We start from the raw sequence: 21,675 nt of genomic DNA on the forward strand, positions 1-21,675 counted from the left end.
GGTAAGGGTTGGGTAACAGTTTCCGATGTGGATATAACAAGGCGAGGACGTTGAGGCAAGGGTTCAAGAAGTCTTGGGATGTAAACTGTACTTTGAGCTTTTCTGTTGAAGAACTGTTGGGTCTTTGAGGAAAGTTACTGAAATAAACAATGAAGATATTTGCAGCTTTCATGTCCCTGGGCAAAAGCTTGCGGAATTACGTTGATGAAACAGAGTGAATAGGTCATATAAACGTAGTCACTTATAGATCTATGTGAAGGTAGATGGCTTCAGCTCTCTCAATGGTGAACCTGCCTGTGAGAACGTAATCAACATTTGTCACTTAGAGTATTTTATCCTGGAAAGAAGTTCACTCAGGAAAACACATTTGCCATGATTTGTTGGTTACATACAGAATTCAGAGAGAGAGAGTGATCTTAGGAAACATTTTTTATGAAGTTAATGTTGGGTCTTAGAAGACCCATCCGTTTTTAAAATTAGAACGTGCTCCCCCCCCTTGGGCACCGCAAAAGAAATACACATCCTTTTACTTTATTCTGTTCTTTTTACGTTTCCAGAGACAGACCTCATTTCCCCTTTCAGAAACAACTGTAGCCAGGACTATGTTCCGGTTCCTCCACCAAACCTGAGGGTTTTTTCGAATTGTGCCCCAGCCAGTGAATTTCCCCCAAACTCCAGATCAGCCCCAGGATCAAAGGTGTAACTCACGTAAGGGAAGAACTGTCTTTCCCCAACCAAGATCCCACTCGTCTGCTCAGGTAACGAGGCGGGAACCTCCCTAATTCCGAAATCTGGGGAACTGCGCCTCTTGCCAATGGACAGAGAGATCTTGGAGTCCTGCTCTCATTGGGTAACAACTCTGCTACTGAGGAAGTCGATTGGCTGAGCTCTAGCCTAGGTGTGGAGCGAGAGAAAAGATGAGTGTGGGCTGGTCCACCTCCCTCCCAAGAGCTCTTTCTCTTGGTTAAGATCGTGCTCCGCTACTCCGCTGTTCACTGCCAACAGGGCCTGCTTCAGCTCTCTAAGTCCTGAACAGGGGAAAGAGTCCGGGAAGGAAGAGGGGTCCGGGGGCGGGGAGGAGAGCCGGGGATGCGGCTAGAGAGGACTCGGGAGCGGGAGGCCCTGATCACGGGAGGAGGGGCCCCTGGGGAGGCCCTATCCCCAAGAGCCAGACCCGGCTGCAGAAGGCAGAGTGGGCGGGCAGAAAAGGGGCCCCCGGGTGCCCGGCAGGCCCCGCCTGGAGATCGCGGCGCGGGACGAGGCGAGGAGACACTAGCCTGGCGTCTGCAGCGCACAGCTCCACCTGCGCAGGCGCACAGAGGACACAGCGCGTGGGTGGGGAGGAGGGGCCTAGGGCGACTCGGGCACTTTCCAGGGGTGTCATTCCCAGCAGCTGGGACAGGACCCACGACAAGGACAATTAGGAAGAAGCCGCGAATGCAGGCGGAGTGAACAGCCTCGTGGGACAAACCGATTCTCCAAACGTGCCTCCTCCATACGTGCAGAAGTTTACCAACCGGAGGAGGGAGACATTATGAACTCCAGGACTGGGCATCTCAAAGCTGACAAAGATCTCGATCGGAAAGGGCTTGCAGAGGCAGCCTGCTGTTTTAAGAGTCTCCGTGGAGAGCAGGCATGCAAGTGTTCCAGGCTGTGCTCGGGAAGGGATCAGCGTCGCAACAGTGGCTACTTCTATGCAGTTTGACAGAATATACGATGTATATAAAGGTACAGGGTTGAAAAGTGTGTTGGTAATTTCAATACGTGTGGTGATTTGGGAGAACTGGCCTTAATGCGCATACGATACACCTGAAGTGGCTAAAGTTCCTGCTTCTTCTTCTGTGGGTTCTCTGCTGTTTGGATAGAGGAGCCTTTAAAAAGCAAAAAAAAAAAAAGGCAACAACAAAAAACCCAGCGTGTACAAAAGTTTCACCACTTACTATCATTCTCTGAATCCTTGTAGGTTTCTACATCTCTGCAGTTATCACCAGAGAATTAGTATCTGGCTGATTTTTTTTTCATTGTGGATTCTCAAGCAGCAAACATTTCCGTGACAAGTACAAGGAGTAAAGAACACTAGGGTTGAAATTGTTGAAAACTCTGAGCTATCCTTGTGGCTTCCAAACACTGAACAGCATCCTGCCATTCGATCTGACTTATTAATATCTGATAGGCTTTTGAGACATTGCCTGAAAATTAACACACAGATCTCAGAAACCTATAAAGAAGAGTGAAGTCATCCTTTTTGGAATAAACACAGGTATTGTTGAAGCCACTACATGTACAGTGAGAAGAACTATGATGGTAATAAATACAACTGAGTCCACTGAGAATGTATTTGTGCAGATGTGTATCATTTTCTGTGGTTTTTCCCTCCCTTTTTTGTTTTTTTTTGCCTTTTGCCTTTTGTATACTTCAAAGTATAAACAAAGTGATTTAATAGACAATAGGCTTTAACACTTTCTAAGGCATGGATGTTAAGAATTCAACATACTCAAATTTTGTTCACTGAAACAGTGCACAAGAAGATAATAAAACGTTACGATTACAGAGGGTATAAAATTTGTTCCTCTAATATCTATGCTACTAAACCTACTATATAGTGAGATATCTATCATTTTTTCCTAAATCTTTATGTAATTTTGTACAATTTAAATAATCTATATATAAAAAACATTTCTGGCTTGGTAAATTAGGTGTTGGTTTATTGGGAAAAGGGTGTAAAGTAATTCTTAAACCTTAAATATATTTTCAATAAAATACATTTTGGCTTAAGGTAATAGGAATATAAGCTTTTTTGGATGAATGATTACTGTCACATTTTTTTCACCATCCCTACATCTTTTCTTTTTTTTTTTTTTTTTTGCGGTACGCTGGCCTCTCACCGCTGTGGCCTCTCCCGTTGCGGAGCACATGCTCCTGCCGCGCAGGCTCAGCGGCCATGGCTCACGGGCCCAGCCGCTCCGCGGCATGTGGGATCTTCCCGGACCGGGGCACGAACCCATGTGCCCTGCATCGGCAGGCGGACCCCCAACCACTGCGCCACCAGGGAAGCCCCTGCATTTATTTTGAAAGGCACGCCCACGAGCTTTGTTTACGGATGGGGAGTTCAAGAAACAAGAGAAAAAGAGGGCTCAGCGATGACTCCTGGGCTTTTGACTTGAGCGACTTGAGCAAGGATAAAGTCTTCCTTGACGGGTATGGGAAATCCAAGGAAGGAGCGGTGTGTGTGTGTGTGTGTGTGTGTGTGTGTGTGTGTGTGTGTGTGTGTGTGTATGTGTGTGTGAATTCTACTTTTGACATGTTGACTTAGAGATACTAATCCATTCCAACTGAATGACAAGGAGTGAAGTGAAAGGATTCACATTCAATACATGACAGTGAATATCCAGGGAGGGTCAGGAAGGGACATAGGACTGGACATGGGAAGGAATAACATAGACCAAAGTGAAAGAGAGAGAGAGACAGAGAGAGACACACAGAGAGAGACAGAAAAGCTTGGACTTTATGATGGTAATGAGGTTGGCCATTAACTGAGAACTAAATTTGAGATGCAGTGAAAAGGAAAAGGAAAAAAGAATTCCAAGGGGGATAGCTCATCAGAAGATAAAGAAAAAGCCTGCCTTGTTTCCCCAGATCCTCTGTTTCTTAGGTGACATTTATATTTTTACCTCCCAATGGACTTTTGCCCATTTGTAATGGCATCTCAACCAGCACATAGTTCCTGCCAATCCCAGAGCATCCTAGCTCCTTGAGCCTAGCTAATAGCTGATGCTTTACTCCTTGTCTCTTTACTGGTCACTGGAATAGCAACTGAACCATATGCTTGGAATAATTGGCCTGATGTCATTTTAGGTGGCAGTCTTCCATTTCTGTCTTAACTGTAAAACTGACCCTCACCAGAAAACTAACAGCCTAGAGCTGGCTGAATCAGGACCTGTAGGTCCGTGGCAGAGCCCCAGCACTGCTTTCCCTTTCGAGGCTGTGCTCTGAAAGCTTCGATGCAAACCCACCGCAACTTGGCAACAGTGACAGAGTAGGAATTGCTCAAGGAATCTGCTGAGTCACCAAGGAGACTTCACTTTCAGCTGATGCTGAGATGATGCTGTTGAAATAGTTTGACATCCTTGAGAGCAGGTGTTTGCCTTTGATAAGACTACACACTGCACAGTCCCTTGGACTCAGCACCTTGTTGGCTGTATGTAATAAGTAGTCTGCATTTCATTATAAATGTGACAAGAATACGTCTGGCCAAGTCGCAGGTAGTTGGGTTATTTAACTGTCGTCAATCCCATAATGAGGTAAAGACCACTCACGTGTTCTGGAGAGATGGGAATTCATCAAATACTAAAGCCAAGCCTGAGAGAGTCAGGGGGCAAGGCCAGTGCTTTGGAATAGTGACTATTCCATGAATCCTGACAGATGTCTCTCCCCCCACCAACACTCAAAAAATCGTAACAGAGAGGGCTGATTTCTGTATTTAGTTGCAAACAACATGTTCTGGGAAAAGAGAAGAGACAATTGCCTCTACCTGAGGACACTATGCGGGCGGCGGAAGAGGGAGAGAGGGATGTAGATTTGAACTCGATAGGTGAGGGATGAAGGGAACTGTCATTGGATGTACAAAGGCAAAAGCAGCATGGAGGGCTAGAGCGTTGGCCTCTGGGAAGGAGCTGGGGATGAAGGCCTGGATATCCTCTTCCAGAACTGGCCCTGAGATACGCAAAAGCACAGAAGGGATGGTCTATTCCTCCTCTCCTATGAGTTCACAGTGGGCTCACCTCCCTTTGGCTTAGAAGTTGTCCTCCTTTTTAAAAGAGGACAGGAGTGGGGTCTCTAAATTTCCAGAAGCCACATAGGGTCAGCCCTGAAGGCCTAGCAGCTAAACTGTCTACAGAGACCCCTGGTCCATCCTATCCTAGGAAGACAGTGCACTCATGGAAGGGTAAAGCCCTCCCTCCCGGGACACCAGAGGCTCCAAGAAGGAGGCTGCCAGCAAGCCAGAATTTTTCTCTCTCCAGTAAAAGAGATACAAGGGTCTGTCATACAGAGTGAAGTAAGTCAGAAAGAGAAAGACAAATACCGTATGCTAACACATATATATGGAATTTAGGAAAAAAAAATGTCATGAAGAACCTAGGGGTAAGACGGGAATAAAGACACAGACCTACTAGAGAATGGACTTGAGGATATGGGGAGGGGGAAGGGTAAGCTGGGACAAAGTGAGAGAGTGGCATGGACATATATACACTACCAAACGTAAAATAGATAGCTAGTGGGAAGCAGCCGCATAGCACAGGGAGATCAGCTCGGTGCTCTGTGACCACCTAGAGGGGTGGGATAGGGAGGGTGGGAGGGAGGGAGATGCAAGAGGGAAGAGATATGGGAACATATGTATATGTATAACTGATCCACTGTGATATAAAGCAGAAACTAACACACCATTGTAAAGCAATTATACTCCAATACTGTATTGGACACTTCAGTCCAATCTATATCCCCAGTGGGGACTTATCTGGGTCGCATTTGATCTTCGCAGTCACCCCTTGATCTAGGTGTGATTTTTGCCCCCATTTCACAGGTTACGAAACAGGATAGTTTGTCGGAGGCTATGGGTCTAGTTGCGGTGGGTGTAGGGGTGTCCAGGAGGAGTTTAACCTTAGAGCCTCACAGCTTCTTGGGATCCTGTGGGGAGACCTTAGGCAAGCTCCCTTGCCTCTTGGTGTGGGGGTGGGTGTTCTTATTTCCCTATTTGTAAATTAAAGTGATTGCCCATTTGTGATTCTCCATCCATTCCTGTTCAGACTCATCACTTGAGTAGCATTTAAAAACCACAGATTCTGGGACTCAATCCCAGTGTAAGTTCAATAGGTCTGGGGTGAGTCTCCGTAACCTGCATCTTTTAACAAGTAGAGGCATCAACAGATCTGCCTGAGAAACTCAGACCAGTGCTTCGCAAAGTTTACGCTGCATCAGGATCTTCTGGGGAGCTTGTTGAAACACATTCCTGAGCTCCTGTGAGATCCTGATTCCGTAAGGCTAGAGTGTGGCCAGGTGCATTTCTCAAGAGCTGATGCCAATGCTGCTGGTGACCACCTTTCTTCATTGAACAAAACTACTCTAAGGACTTTACAAATATTAACTAATTTTATCCTTATAACAGCCATAGGAGGCAGCTACAGTCATCTCCATTTCAAAGGAAACTGTCTCCACAGAGACATCAAGCAATTGGCCTCAAGACACACAGCTCTTAGCAGAGCCTGGATGACCCACCAAGCAGTTGGCACGTGACTCCCCTCCCCTCCGCTCCCCCCGCCCCAGGCATTGCTTCTCCGCTCTTGTTCTACTCAGCTTCCACTACCCCAGCCCATCTCAGCACTTCCCGGGGCTGCTCCACTCCAGTCCCGCTCCCCGATGCCCCACCCTATCGCTTTGTGACCCTCCCTCACTGCTCCTGGGACAGATCAGCGCCGACAGCCCCTTTCCAGGTCCGACCCGGCACACCAGCAGAGCCGGAAAGAACCTCGCCCAGCCCTAGAGCAGCTAGTACTCGCTGCGGGCAAAAGCCTCTTCAGGGCGGATGGAGTTCCCCGTGCGGCCTGCAGATGGCGCCAGAGGATCAGCCTGGGGAACAGGGAGGGGGAAGGAGGCGGGGGAAAGCGGAGGTGGGTGAGAATTGACAGTCATGACGGCCAATGGCAGCATGGTGTGGTTTGCCCAACTTCGTGCTCTGGCCCCCAAGAGCTTCCCACCCCTTTAGGGGGCTGCAATTGTGGCAGGGAACGGAGAGGTGGAGGTGCCGCCTGCTGCGTCACGTGGTCCCTGAGTGTACCCCTGTTAGTCCAAGGTTGCAATAGCTCATGGGGGCTCAACCTTTACCCCCCCCCCCAACTTATCTTCCTCTCGGTTCACTGAGGCTCATCTCCCCAGTCTCTGGCAAACCTGTGTCTCCATCACTCTGGGTCCTTGTAGTTTTGGTAAAAGGCATTACTGTCGCTTTGTAGTATAGGCTGAAGTCAGGGAGTCTGATTCCTCCGCTACCTGTCATTGTCTTAGCGGCTATTTCCCGCACAAACAGTGCAGAGCGGGCTGCTTGGCGGGTGGGGATGAGGGGAGCAGAGTGAGGGATGAAAGGTGGGAACCACCTCCTAAATGCCAGGCATTGTGTTTTGGTATTTGCCACAGGATTGTCTCATTTCATCATCTTTGTCTTTAATCCATTTCCTGTTTCACAGATGAGGGAACAAGGTGAATTAATTGCCCGTGGGCAACCCTTGGGTGATCTTGACTCCTGTCAGCCGCCAACGCCCAAGGTCTTTTTATTGTGCCAAGGCTGCCTTTGCAGCGTTTCAGTGCATGCAGTTCCGGTAAATCACCTCTCCGCACATAGATTCACCCTTCCGACCATCTATTCATTTATTAGGGACCCGTCCGCAAGGCATAGGCCTAGTTGCTATTAAAAATACAAAAAAAAAAAGAAAAAAAAGAACTCTGCTATGAAGTAGAGGAGATAAAAAAGATATATACAGGAGAGTTAAAAAAATATATACACGGAATAGTGATACCTATTTTGTTCCAGATAATATGATGGCGTCTGAAGACAAAGACATGGATAAAATCTACGCTTGCCTTTCAGGAGGCCTTAGGCAGGAGTAATCTCTGAACTTTTAATTTCCCACCCCTACAATTTTTAACTAACTGAGCATCCACTCCATATATATTATTTATGTTATATATGTATATATTATTTTGTAATTGATACATTAAATGTTAGCTCACTTAATTTCTTATTTCAGGGGTAAAATTATAAATGGAGGTGGAAGTATTTTTTTCATTCACTCCAGTGGAGCATCTTGGGCGCTTCCTGGAGAGCTTCCTTGATCTGGAACCCCCAGGCCTGGTACATGCCTGACTCTCTCCCTTCTTTCTTTAGATCTCTGTTAAATGCCAGGTTTCCAGAGAGGCCTTCCCTGACCACTCTCTATAAAATATTTTTCTCTCCTCCTCTGTCATCTTCTGTCCCCTTATCCCAATATTTCATATACTACATTTCACTGCATAGTAAATATCATTATTTTTTGTTAGTTTAGTTTTTGTCTTCTTGCACTAGAATGTAAGCTTCAAAGAACAACAGGGTCCTGCTGTATAGCACAGGGAACTATGTTCAATATCCTGTGATAAACCATAATGAATAAGAATATGAAAAAGAATATATATATGTATAACTGAGTCACTTTGCTGTACAGTGGAAATTAACACAACATTGTAAATCAACTATACTTCAATAAAATTAAAAAAAAATAATGAAAGCTTCAAGAGGGGCAGGAAGGAGTCCTGAACACTGGGGGCTTTGAGACAAAAGCAACAAAGCCAGAAGGTTGGGGATAGAGGGAGAAAGCCTTACCCAGTGCATCCTGAAACTCCCCTGGGCTGGGGTAGGAGTAGAGGGAATATGGCGACTGTTTATTCACGCCTCTCCTAATTGCTGCATTCTTGCAATGCTAAGGGCCAGTATCACCCAGCCCTTCCCTCTCCCCCAGTTATCTATAGTCTCCCCTTCTTCTCTCTGATTTTTAGTGAGGAATTGCACATTTTCAGTCCTCACCCCCCACAGGTAGCAAAGGTAAAGGTCTGATACACAAAGACTCTGCTGTTTGTTTCTCTCAGCATCTTCTCACTTAAGACGTTTGTGGTTGTAGAAAGTGTTCTGGCCTAGGAGCCAGAAGACCTCATCTCTGTAACTGGATTTGCCCCTGAAGAAAAGAGTAAAGGGGATGGTTGAACACCCTATTCCCACACTATCTGACTTCCATCCCATACACAGGAGCCAAGGATACCTAGGAGTTGATCTTGGATTGAGCTTCTTACCCAAACTGTGTCCTGAACTAATGAGAAATGAGGAATCCTGCATGGTTGCCTGTTTCTGTGTAATGTAAGGAGAACATGGTGAGAAACCTACACAGAGTGTAGAGATTTTTATTATGATTTATAATCATTGAGTCCCAGCTGCACCAAGGATGAGAAGCAGTCACACACCCCTGAAGACCCAGGGAGGACAGCACGGTATAAAGTGGAGTGCACCGACATGCACTAGGTTCCCTGTACTGACATGGCGCACACCCATGCCAGCCTCACCTCTGGCCAGCTCTTTGCACTCTTACACCATTTTATAAACTTGAAGTTGGGTTAAACTCTATTTTATCCTATGATTTTCATTGTTACTCCCTATCTGAGCCCCCCCCATTACTAGTCACCCGCTTCTTACTAGCTACGTGACCTGAACAGGTTACCTTCTTTTTTGAGCCTCAATTTCCTTTCGTTTAGAATGGAAAAAAAAAAATTGGTTATTCTAAAACCAATGGGGTCACAGGGTCAAAGAAAGATATTGTGGATTTGGAAGACTTCAGAAATTATATCACTAACATACTCATACATAGAAAATACTAGAGTAAGAATTCTAACCAAACATCAAATAAATAGGAGCAGAGACCTCAGTTAGGAGCAGAAGAAAAGGAGAGCAAACAGTGGTGAGCAGAAGAGTCTGGCAAATTTTATCTATATAGTTAAATCTAAACGGACAGTGATAGACACTCTGGGAATGTGTAATAAAAGTTTTAAAAAAGCATTCTTTAAGTGGAAGTGACTCACTGCAAGGGAAATTCTATAATATCTGGAGCTGAAACATTCAGGGTTTGGCTCAGGGGGACCACAGGTAGAGGAGTAGCGCATTTTGTCTCACGCGTCATACTCTTCTGGATGTGGGGAGGGAGATGAATAGGGGAAATGAATCTTTTGGAGAGATGTCATCTTATTGGGATGCAAGTGGAAGCAGAGGGAGAGTAACTGGTACTTTGCCCATCTATAATATAAGCAAATTTTTGTTCAGCTCTGAGCACTAGGAAAAATACTATTGACTGAATAAAAAGCTAATAAGAGAATGTGATGAATAAGCAAATCATAAGATTCCTTAGTGGAGGTAATATCTGTTGCTTTTCTATACACTAATAATGAACCATGAGAAAGGGAAAACAATAAAACAATCCCATTTAAAATTGCATCCAAAAAAATAAAATAACCTAAGAATAAACTTAACCAAGGAGCTGAAAGACTTATACTCTGAAAACTATAAAACATTTATGAAGGACACTGAAGATGATATGAAGACATGGAAATCTATCATGTATTCTTGGATTGGAAGAATTAATATTGTTAAAATGTCCATACTACCCAAAGCAATCTACAGATTTAAAATGCAACCCTTATGAAAATACCCAGGACATTTTTCACAAAACCAGAACAAATAATCCTAAAATTTATATGGAACCACAAAAGACCTGGAATCACCAAGAAAATCTTGAGAAAAAAAGAATAAAACTGGAAGTATCACACTCTCTGACTTCAGACTATACTACAAGCCTACAGTAATCAAAACAGTATGGTACTGGCACAAAAAAATAGACATATAGATTAATGAAATGGAATAGAGAGCCCAGAAGTAAACCCACACACTCATGGTCAATTAATCTAAGATAAAGGAAGAAAAATACTATTGATTAAATAAAAAGCTAATAAGGGAATATGATGGATAAGTGAATTCATAAGATTCCATAGTGGAGGCAATATCCCCAGTAAAAAACAGCCCTTATCTTTTGAATAGACACAGGGTACAATCTTCAAAAGAGAAAAAGCATATACAGGGGAAATAAATTAATTTTCACCCCATTCTCAAGACACTACCTTTCCTGGGATAATTGATGACTATACAAGCATAATAACTCTTTTTCAACATATTTCACAGAAGCTGAGCAGTTCAGTGTTCATGCATAAGAAGACTGGCTGATCTGGCAGGAAATGAAAATTTTACCTTAGATATATTTCTCATGAATAGTTTTTTAGGTGGTCAGTGAGTATGCTCAAAAAGGGATTCACAAGCCTCTATAATACATGAGTTTGGGACACAGAAAGCTAAAGATTTGGACTAAGTTTAGATGAGATCAGGAGCCAAAGAGGCTAGCAGAGGTGTGTGTGTGTGTGTGTGTGTGTGTGTGTGTGTATGTGTGTGTGTGTGTTCATATAGGGACAGGTGGGTAGCTGTTAGGCTGCTAGTGAGGTGCCATGATCTCCAGGTCCTGGAGTAGGTCCCTGGGAAGACAGACTCTTCTAAAAAGTTGGTGCCCTTACCATTTTAAAATATTTTTATTATTACTCCTGGGCATCATTGTTCAAATTTTAAAAATATCTCGCACAGGCTACTATTCCCATGGTGACAAGGCAAGGCTTGGTTGCCAAGAGCTTCTGTTGGACTGTCCCTAATTTTTCTTTGTGAGAACAGGTGTTTCTTCAGGGTAAGGAAGGGAGGTGGGAAGGTCCCTAGTAACCTACTCCCTCTCCCTGTTCAAAGGACTCTAAAAGAGCACAGCAGAGACAGTCCACTGGGATCAACTTTAGTGCTTCCCATAGTCCTGAGCTGAGGCTTTCCCTGAAGGTAAAAGAAAAGACTGCTCACTGGGTCATGGGAAGATTCATATGTAAAGCCTAAGACTCAGGTACTATTTCAGGGGAGTTTGTATCCACGGTAAAGTAGGATTGACCCAGGTTCATCTGACTGCAAGGGCAACAGTATAAGGCAAATATGAAGGAACTGATATGATGTGGAGGGTGGGACCAGCCTGGGAGAAAGAATGGCAAGTTAGGTGGAGAGGGTGAACCAAACACGTGTCTGTCTTCTTCAAACCAATAACTATATGAAATAATGGAAAAAATAAAAAGAAACAAAAACAGAATAAATCTTTCCCAATAAGGTACTGTCATGGAGCCTGAAATTTTGAGCAGACAGATGAACACCAGATTGAAACACTTATGGGAGCAGACTGCTGTGAAGATAGGAACTGTAAAAAAAACTTGAAGTTTGGGCATGATGGAAGTTGGGTGGGAGATGGCCTAGGATATCTAGTCAATCCCTGTCTCTCCTCCATCCTCACATCTCTGTTTCTCCTAAGCAACATTTATCCACAGGCAAAAGTGATGAGTGTCAGCACAAAGTTAGAGATACAAATCTTACCCAATAGGTAGTTGATGAGCACAAGAAGGGACCAGAAATAAGACTTAGAGACAAGTTTCCAGTGCCCCCCATGTGGACGCACAACCCTCGCCTCCCTCAGGGTCCCTGTAGGCCAGCTATGATGAACAGACAAACAGATGAACAGTTCTCAAACACAGAAGTAGAAAACCAGAAATCACAAAAAATTCAAGTTATAATGGTATTGTATAAATCCAACTGACATTATGTGGAGTTTCGTGTTGAAAATAAGTCTGCAACAAAAGAATATGACACACATCTTAAAGTATGCGTATTGCTCAATAAATTTCACGATAATTTAGCATAAATGTTCATTTGTTCACATGAAAATAATATTATCTCAGGGTACACAGATTGAGCATTTATAAGCCAAGCTTAAAAAAAAGTGTATGCTACAAGATGGAAGAAGTTGAGGCCCCCTAAGAAATCATACTAGCTGCCCTCTCTTCCTTACTAATTCTATTTTGCAAGCTGGCTAGGTAGGACCCAAAATCCAAAAGCACAGAATGACAGATAATAGGAGCTAAGGAAGAAAATAAAAATGGACAGATGCCCAGAGTTTATTGGGTCAGATAATCTTTCTTTCTAATAATAGAAGTCGAGTAAAAAGACTGAACAAACAAAATCTACTTGAAAGGACATTTAAAGCCATAGTTAGAAGTGTCAGCTGGTGAAAACAGAAGGAATGGGTGTGTGTGCGTGGGCCAACTAATGGGATACAAGCAGTTGTATTATCAGTCTGTTATAAGAGTGTAACGTAATTAGTCTGCACCCCCAGTGCCTAGCGCAAAAGAGGGATTTGGGGAACTAGGAAATGTTTGGAATATGCACACGGCGGACCATGATGTGATAATCAGAGGACACGGAAATATTTCTGAGAAAGTAGTAGAAGAAAGGGAAAGGATTGTTTCCCAAAAGATGACTTAGGAGAATAGCATTGAAAGGGTAAATAACAAAGGAAAATAAAGTATTTTGAAATTTTGCCAGGTACCTGTCCTTTCTCAGTTCACTGAACACCTTTCCACCTTAAGGATGTGTAAGTAAGTATACACATACTTAACTTTGTCTTTAAGTATTAAAACAAGGAAAAAGGAAGGACAAAACAGATGTATGTTTGAGGAAGGAGTAGGCAGTGGTAAGCAGTTATGGTAAACTGGCTGAACTGGGCTGGACTTTATTGTTTAAAGTTTCCAGATCTGCTAAAATTAGACTCTTGGCCCGTAAAATAGTTGCAGGGGTATGTGGGGTGGGCAACAGAGAAGGGTCTTGAGTTAATGCCTAGGTTGCATTTCTTCTCTTTCTGAGGGTTATAGAAGCAAGGGTTAACAGCCAGGTTTTAGAATCAGGTAGGCTTTGTTTAGAATTCTGGTTCTTCTTTAAGCCTGAGTTATCACATCTTAAAATGGACAATAATGGAACTTTCTTTACAGAAGTATAATGATGACTAAAACAGATAATGCATGAGACGTGCTCCTTACAGTGCCTAGAACATGAACTTTCTATAAATATTCCATGTTGTTATTTATTTTTATCTGTCAGGGTTGTCAGGGGAGTTTGGATCAGGTGATAAGGAGCGTAGCTTCAAAGTTAATACAAATGGACTCTACAAGAAACCTACCTCTTTTTGGGTGAGATCCAAACCAACTCAGGAATTCAAAAAAAAAAAAATCAGATTGGAACCTTGTCTGAGGCATCCAGTCCAAATGATGGAGAAGAAGGGTGAGAATAGATTTTGGGCACTTCTGTCTACCTCCTATCTTCAGGAGTTAAAATAGCAGAGGGTAGAGTTGCTTGGGGTGTGTTGGAGAGGAGGGACATCTTGGGATAGATTGGTTTGGGGTCTCACACCTATGAGTGGCTACTTTGGGATATGATTTGAGGGACTGTGGTTGAATTTGGGTATAGGATGACTGAGCTAAGATATGAGGGAAAACCTGTGCAAGATATATGGCAGAATGATCTAGAATCAAAAAATTCTTCATCTGTATATCATATGGTTCTTGGTTGGGAACTTTTCTTTGCAGAGAAAATATGGGTTTCAAAACGTCTTTGCTAGAGGTCTCCCATGAAGGGCTGGTGAACAGTAACTGGAAATTTGGTCTGAATGATGGACTCTGAGTCATGTCCAGTGCTGCATCCAGCATTTACTGACCTACTGTGCCCACTCCATTTTCTGGAGTGTGACGGAGCAGCCCTGAGAAGTGAGAATGCCTTTTGCCCACCCTGATCTCCACCACTATGGTTTCGCAAGAGCAGGTCACAGGACACATGGCGAAATCCTTCGCTGAGCAAACGCATTTCATTTTATGGACATGTGGCAGAGCAAAATGAACAAACCCTGAAAAATCAACAAACACTCAGGTTTCCGAGTTGCTTCCTGCGGCCGGCATCAGTGGCAATGTAGTTCTGCTCAGCTTAGCCCCATCAGTGACCCCAAATCATCCTAGTCTGCTGGAGTCAAGGGATATTTGTCACACATCTTCTGTCATACCTACCCCTTTCTTTTGTCTGATAAGTTAATGAGACTTATGTGAAGGTCAAAGCTTAGAACTTATTAAGACATCTTTAGACGTTTGAACTCAACAGACCTCAGAAGCTATCCAGTCTAATTTCCTCAGGTTTTCCACTGGTTCTCTACGCCTACTCTTACCCCATCCGTGAAAACACCTCACTACACCTCCATTCCTGCAGCGTTCAGATATGAACTTAAGAATGACTCCCAAAGGGAAATTTTCCATGACTCATCCGCCACTAATACCCTAGCTAGATCCATTTCTCCTGATGCATGTTCTCTTAAAACTCTGTATATCTCCTTCACACAACTCATCCCAAATGCAGTTAAATATTTGTACAGTTATTTGTAAGATGCATGCCTCCTCCTCGACACTGGAAAGTAGATTCCATGAAGTCAAAGAACATATTGAAATGTTAGTCCCTAGCTAGGGGCTTGTCAGTCAATACCCACTTGATGGATGAATAATGAATGAATGTAAATAATGAATAAATAAATAATAAATGAATGAATGAAACTTTATAGAGTAGTTGTGAAGATAAAGTAAAAAAAGAATACATCCTAACATGCACAGTGTCTGGTGTATATTAGAAGCTTATGAAATAATATTAGATCCCTTGGTAGCTAACCCTTGAAGGAAAAGCATTAACATTTTGTATTCAATGTTTTTATACTTACTGTTATGACATACATATTTCCCATACTATTTTTTAACTTAATTAATTTATTATTTTTTAACATTTTTATTTATTTTTGGTTGTGTTGGGTCTTTGTTGCTGCACCTGGGCTTTCTCTAGTTGTGGCGAGTGGGGGCTACTCTTCATTGTGGTGCACGGGCTTCTCACTGCGGTGGCTTCTCTTGTTGTGGAGCACGGGCTCTAGGCGCGCGGGCTTCAGTAGTTGTGGCACATGGGCTCAGTAGGTGTGGCTCGTGGGCTCTAGGGCACAGGGTCAGTAGTTGTGGCTCACGGGCTTAGTTGCTCCGCGGCATGTGGGATCTTCCCGGACCAGGGCACAAACCCGTGTCCCCTGCATCGGCAGGCAGATTCTTAACCTCTGCGCCACCAGGGAAGCCCTCCCATACTATCAAAGTCTTTTGATAAACACAATTTAAATGATTCCATGATATAGTCACATGGTATATTAGTTTGGGTGCTTTTGGCTTAAAGTAAGAAAAAAAAAAAAAAAGCCCTGATTCAAAATGGCTGTAGTAATAAGGAAATTTGGTATCTCAACAAATTGAGAGTCCAAATGTGGACGAGGCTTGAGGGTAGTGCCTATCAGCAAGCCCTTGATGTCATCAAGGAACCAGGTTCTTTTTCCTTCTGTGATCACCACTGGTTTCATCCAAGGTTGGTTCTCTTTATGATTGATTTGGCTGCCAGTACAGGGTCTTGTTAACGTGCAAGAGATACACAGAGAGAAGTTCCAACCAGACTTACACTTTCCAGGAGAATGTCACGCTCTGATGGCTCAGACCAGTGGTTCCCTAATAATTACGAATATGAATTCTTAAATTATCATATTTTATCTTGAATTAATATTACTCCATTTCACATACAATGTAATAACAACATAATTTCATTTACCTCCTCCCTTTGTGCTATCGTTAAATAATTTTCTGCTACATTTGCTATAACTCTGTGGTATACAGTTATTATATTTGGATTTAAAATAGTCAATTGTTTTGAAGGAATTTAAGAAAAGAAACATAGGTTTAAACCACTTAATATTTTTAATGGTCTCCCTTTCTAACTGCAGTTCCAAAAATGTCATTGAATTTAATTCCCTTTTGGCCTACAGACTTTTTTTTCTTGTAGGACAGATGTGCCTTGTTTATCTGAAAATGTTTATATTTTGCCTCCATTTTGAAAGGATGTTTTGCTTGATACGGAATTTTAGGTTGAGAGTTATTTTTCTTCCAGCATTTTAAAAATGTTATTTTATTGTAATAGGAAAGAACCTTTGTATTCTATTACAAGTTAATCACTAAAGGGATGTTGCCTATAAGCTTAAGTTACACATAATGGCCTATCTCTGGGAACCCTGCTTCTCAGGTAATGAACATTAAGCTAAAATACCTTTGTTAAGCTCACAAGAAACATCCTGACCAGGCCCACCTGTGAATGACTGCAGGGAGGAAGAAATTAACACCTCCCTTCCAGAGGCTGATGGGAACCAGGAAGTGTATGACTTTACTCCTTCCCCTTTTAGGATAAAAGAAACCTGAATTCTAACTCAGGCAAGATGGTTCTTTGGGACACGAGTCCACCATCTTTTTGGTCTGCTGGCTTTCTGAACAGCTGCTGTTCCTTGCCCCACCAACTCGTCTCTCGATTCATTGGCCTATTGTGCCGTAAACAGTCCGAGCTTGGACTTGGTAACAAATTTGAGGGAGCCAGCCAGGGGCCTTGCTGCTTGCGGCCAGCTGTCCCACATGCCGTGTCCCATCCCCCCACCGCCCTTGGGGGACTTTTCGGGCAAGGCCCTAGCAGCTACCGAGACCACTTGTCCTGAGGATCTGCCTCCAAAATTCCCCAAAGCAGCGCTCGGCAGTCGGAGCAAGGAATTGACATCTGGGAGATGACAGGCTCCATACAGTAGGGTAAGTCGCTCTGGTGTGGATAGCTGGAAACTCTATTTGGGGCTTTTTCTCTGGAATAAGCTAATTTATTTTGTATTTGAGAGGGATGCCCTACTGGAGAGAGAAAAGAGTTGTTGGACTTTTACCCAATTTGTGAACCGGTTGTTTGTTTCTTTGGATGCTAGCATTTGTGTGTGCCATTTGTGTTTTGTTTGTCTTGAATTTCTGTCTTTAAAAGTGGATTTTTACCCACTTTCTATCTATAAAGAAAATCCTCTGAGGCACATTTTGGATAAGTGATCTGATTACAGCCATGAACCCATGACTGAGAGGAAAATGATATTTTAGAGTAACAATGTGTGGCCACAGTACCCGTTAGGATCTCCAAAAGGGGTTTAGGCAGGGTAATCTTGGGACCCTGTGCACCATGTACCGTCAGCCTTGCTGTGTTAATTACATAGCTTGTGGTCCCCTGTGTTGTTGGTACACGTAAAACCCCAAGACCAAACTTGGGGGTTTATCTAGGATTTTCTCTTTGTCTTTTGGGGTTTTTCATTTCATTTTGTTTGGTACTGTTTCTCCATTTACAGCCAAATCAATTTTGTGATATTTAAAACTTTTACTGGTGTCAAATGGAGGAAAGGAATAGAAAGGGGAAAAAAAAGACCTGTCTGTGGGACATTCCCAGGGAGAAGAGAAAGGTTCAACTTGGTTTCTAATATCACCAATAGCCCCAGCCCAGAATTCAGCCCAGTTGCTTGATGCCAAGGCAAAAAGTCATCCTTTTAATGGTTAGAGATGATCAAATCCTATTTATGGTTTTACAGTGGCTCTTTGAATGATTCTATAGCTATTTTGTGAAGAAGCAGGGAAGAATGATGAAATCCTTTATGGGTAAGCATTTGTGCTATTATATCAGGGAAAATAAGAAAAGGAAGAGAAAAAGAGTGAGGATATGTTCCTTCAAATCTTAAAATCTTAACTCCTCCAACTAAGCTAGCTGTCCCAGCCACTCTGGTTGTTATGCCAATATATCCACCCCTTCCACCACCTTCCGTTCCTATCCAGCCCCAATTCCTGACACTGGGGCCCAGAACTTCCCCTCCTTCTAGGGATCAATTAGAAAATCCTATGTTAGTTTCTGGGGCACAGGGACTTGGTCTGGTATCATCTTCTAAGACCCAGCAGGGCAGCCAGTTTGGGCCAGGAGCCACTCCCAGGGCAGGGCAATTTCCATTGCTGTTATCACACATAGGGGGCTAAATGCAACTGACCAGACAGTTGGGTTTCTCAGACTTCTTTAACTGGAAAGATCACAACCCTTCTTACAGGGAGGATCTTCTACACCCGAAGCCCATTTGGCAGTACCCACAGCTGAACCAAATTGGGACCATGATAAAGGAAGAATGCCCTTATTAGAGCATTACTTATTAGTGCATCTTGGCAGGGCTTTGAAAATGGAAACCAAAGCAAATGAGTTTAAACAATGTTCAAGAAATTCAGCAAAACAAAGGAAGACTTCTCTGAACTTTTGGAAAGGATTTATCAGGACTACAGATGCCATACTAATACAGATCCCAAAGCCCCTGAAAATATTAGAATGGTAAACTTGACCTTTTTTTGAGCTAAGTACCTAAGATATGAAGAGAAGGTTGCAAAGATTAGATGGTGCCTTTAGAATGAACCCTTCTCAACTGGTAGGTGTTGCTTTTAAAGTGTGCGACAGGGAACAACAGAACGCCACTTTCCTGGCAGCTGCTTTGAATACCTAAAAGGCAAGTAACCCAAAGAGAGGTAAGCCACTATTGGGGAAGGAATAATGCACTTACTGTAAGGAAGACCATCGGAAAACAGAAGAAAAATGATAAAAGGTGAGAGCTTCTCATATGGTAGAAAGAGAGGAACACAGTGATGAATGAAGAAGCCCAGAGGCTCCCTTGGACTTGAGGCATCTAATTCCCCACAGGAGCCCCCAGTAAAATTGACAGTGGGGAATGAGCTGATGAACTTTCTGATAGACCTCACCCTGAAGTTTTTCACCAGAACCGCTTGACATCAGAGTTTCACCAGACCACACTTTAAGCCTACAGATGGCGCTCATGAAAATCCCAGGAAAGGAGACGGAGCTCTCCCCCCACCCCCTGCCCCAGGTCTACAAAAAGATAAGACCAGAAGTGTGTGCTGTCAGCACCCCAGGGAAGGCCGAAAACACATGGCCAGTACGAAAACCATTAAAAAGGGATGCTGGGACACCTAATCTAAAACAATATACTCTAGGCAAGAGGATCACTTCTCCCACAGATTGACTTGTCAAAATACAAACCAGTGTATTCAGAAAAGGACAGAGAGGGCCAAAGAGTGGTGTTTCACTTGGATCACACCTCATCTGGCTGGAAATGTAGTGCACAGCTGTTTTGATCCCTGAGGCACTCTTGGACACTGTGCTGTAGCACATTCAAAATAGTGCCCATTATGGGGGAGATGCCAAATTACAATGGATTCAAAAGTATATAATGGGGCCTTACCTACACAACACCATCCAGCAAGTCAATCAGAATTGCATGATTTGTGCTAAAAATAAACCCAAAGACTGCTGTTGGACGTCCCCAGATGAGGACTCAACATAGGAACCTGTGCCACTGAGGACTGGACTCAAATGCCTTGAGCTGCAGGAAATTTCAGATACCTGCCAGTATTTGTGGATACTTTTTCAGGATGGGTGGAAGCATATCCCACCTGGACAGAAAGTCTCTGAAGAGGATGCCTGGGTCTTGAACAAACTGAAAGCTGAACGTGAGTGTGGTATCACCATTGATATCTCCCTGTGGAAATTCGAGACCAGCAAGTACTATGTGACCATCACTGATGCTCCAGGACACAGAGACTTTATCTAAAAAAATGCTGACCCAGGCTGACTATGCTATCCTGATTGTGGCTGCTGGTGTTGGTGAATTTGAAGCAGGTATCGCCAAGAATGGGCAGACCCGTGAGCATGCCCTTCTGGCTTATACTCTGGGTGTGAAACAGCTAGTTGTTGGAGCTAAAACAACAGATTCCACTGAGCCACCCTACAGCCAGAAGAGCTATGAGGAGGTTGCTAAGTAAGTCAGCACCTACATTAAGAAAATTGGCTACAACCCTGACATAGTAGCATTTGTACCAATGTCTGGCTGGAACAGTGAAAACATGCTGGAGCCAAGTGCTAGCATGCCTTGGTTCAAGGGATGGACAGTCAGCCCTGGAGATGGCAATTCCAGTAGCACCATGCTGCTTGAAGCTCTGGATTGCATCCTGCCACCAGTTCATCCAACTGACAAGTCCTTGTGTCTGCCCCTCCAGGACATCTACAAAATTGGTATTGGTACTGTCCCTCTGGGTCGAGGGGAGACTGGTGTTCTCCAACCTGTCATGGTGGTCACCTTTGCTCCAGTCAACATTCCAACTAAAGTCTGTTGAAATGCACCATGAAGCTTTGAGTAAAGCCCTTCGTGTGGGCTTCGCCATCAAGAACGTGTCTGTCAAAGATGTTCATCATGGCAATGTGGTTGGTGACAGCAAAAATGACCCACTGATGGAAGCAGGTGGCTTCCAGCTCAAGTGATTATCTTGAACCATATCAGTGCTGGATATTCACCTGTGCTGGATTGTCACACAGCTCACATTGCTTGCAAGTTTGCTGAGCTGAAGGAGAAGATTGATCATCGTTCTGGGAAAAAGCTGGAAGAGAGCCCCAAATTCTTGAAATCTGGTGACGCTGCTATCGTTGATATGGTGCCTGGCAAGCCCATGTGTGTTGAGACCTTCTCTATCCTCCTCTGGTCATTTTGGTGTTTGTGACATGAGACAGATGGTTGCTGTGGCTATCATCAAAGCAGTGGACAAGAAGGCAGCTGGAGTTGGCAAGGTCACCAAGTCTGCCCCAAAAGCTCAGAGGGTTAAATGAATATTATCCCCAGTATCTGCCACCCCAGTCTTAATCAGTGGTGGAAGAACGGTCTCAGAACTGTTTGTCTCAATTAGCCATTAAAATTTAATAGTAAAAGACTGGTGAATGATTAACAATGCATGATAAAACTTGCAAAAGGAAAGGAGAATGCTTTGTGGACCACTTGTTTTGTGTGTAGTAGTTTTTAAAATCAGCACTTTAGAAAAACACACACATAAATAAAAAATCAGTACTTTTTAATTGGTTAAAGCCCTCCTGAAGGAAATTGTCCCCTGATTTGGATTAAGGCATTGGAACAACATTCATCCTGGAGACCACAATCAACAGGAAAAACTGAGAAAATGAATATTAATTTAACTTGGGATACAGCCTTGTCAGCTGCCCTGCTATGGATCAGTGGCTCCCAGAAGCAGGCTTAAATTAAGCCCCTTTGAAATATTGTATGATAGGCCATTCCAGGTGTCTGCCTGGGTGGGAGAATCCATAAATGCTCTAAAAGAACTAGCAGTTGCCAAATATGGTAGAACATTGAGCACTAAACTCTGATCGTGAGG

The 21,675-nt window shown here is 43.5% G+C and overlaps 1 pseudogene; it reads left to right on the forward strand.

The window, feature by feature from the left end:
• The first annotated feature begins 4,542 nt into the window (after positions 1–4,542).
• On the forward strand, positions 4,543–21,157 carry LOC111184054 (elongation factor 1-alpha 1-like; annotated as a pseudogene).
• Positions 21,158–21,675: the final 518 nt, after the last annotated feature.

The sequence above is a fragment of the Delphinapterus leucas genome, chromosome 7 (genome assembly GCF_059928025.1).
Source record: "Delphinapterus leucas isolate spDelLeu-1000000601 "Yukka" chromosome 7, BTC_Dleu_Yukka2, whole genome shotgun sequence".
NCBI classification, from domain to species: domain Eukaryota; kingdom Metazoa; phylum Chordata; class Mammalia; order Artiodactyla; family Monodontidae; genus Delphinapterus; species Delphinapterus leucas.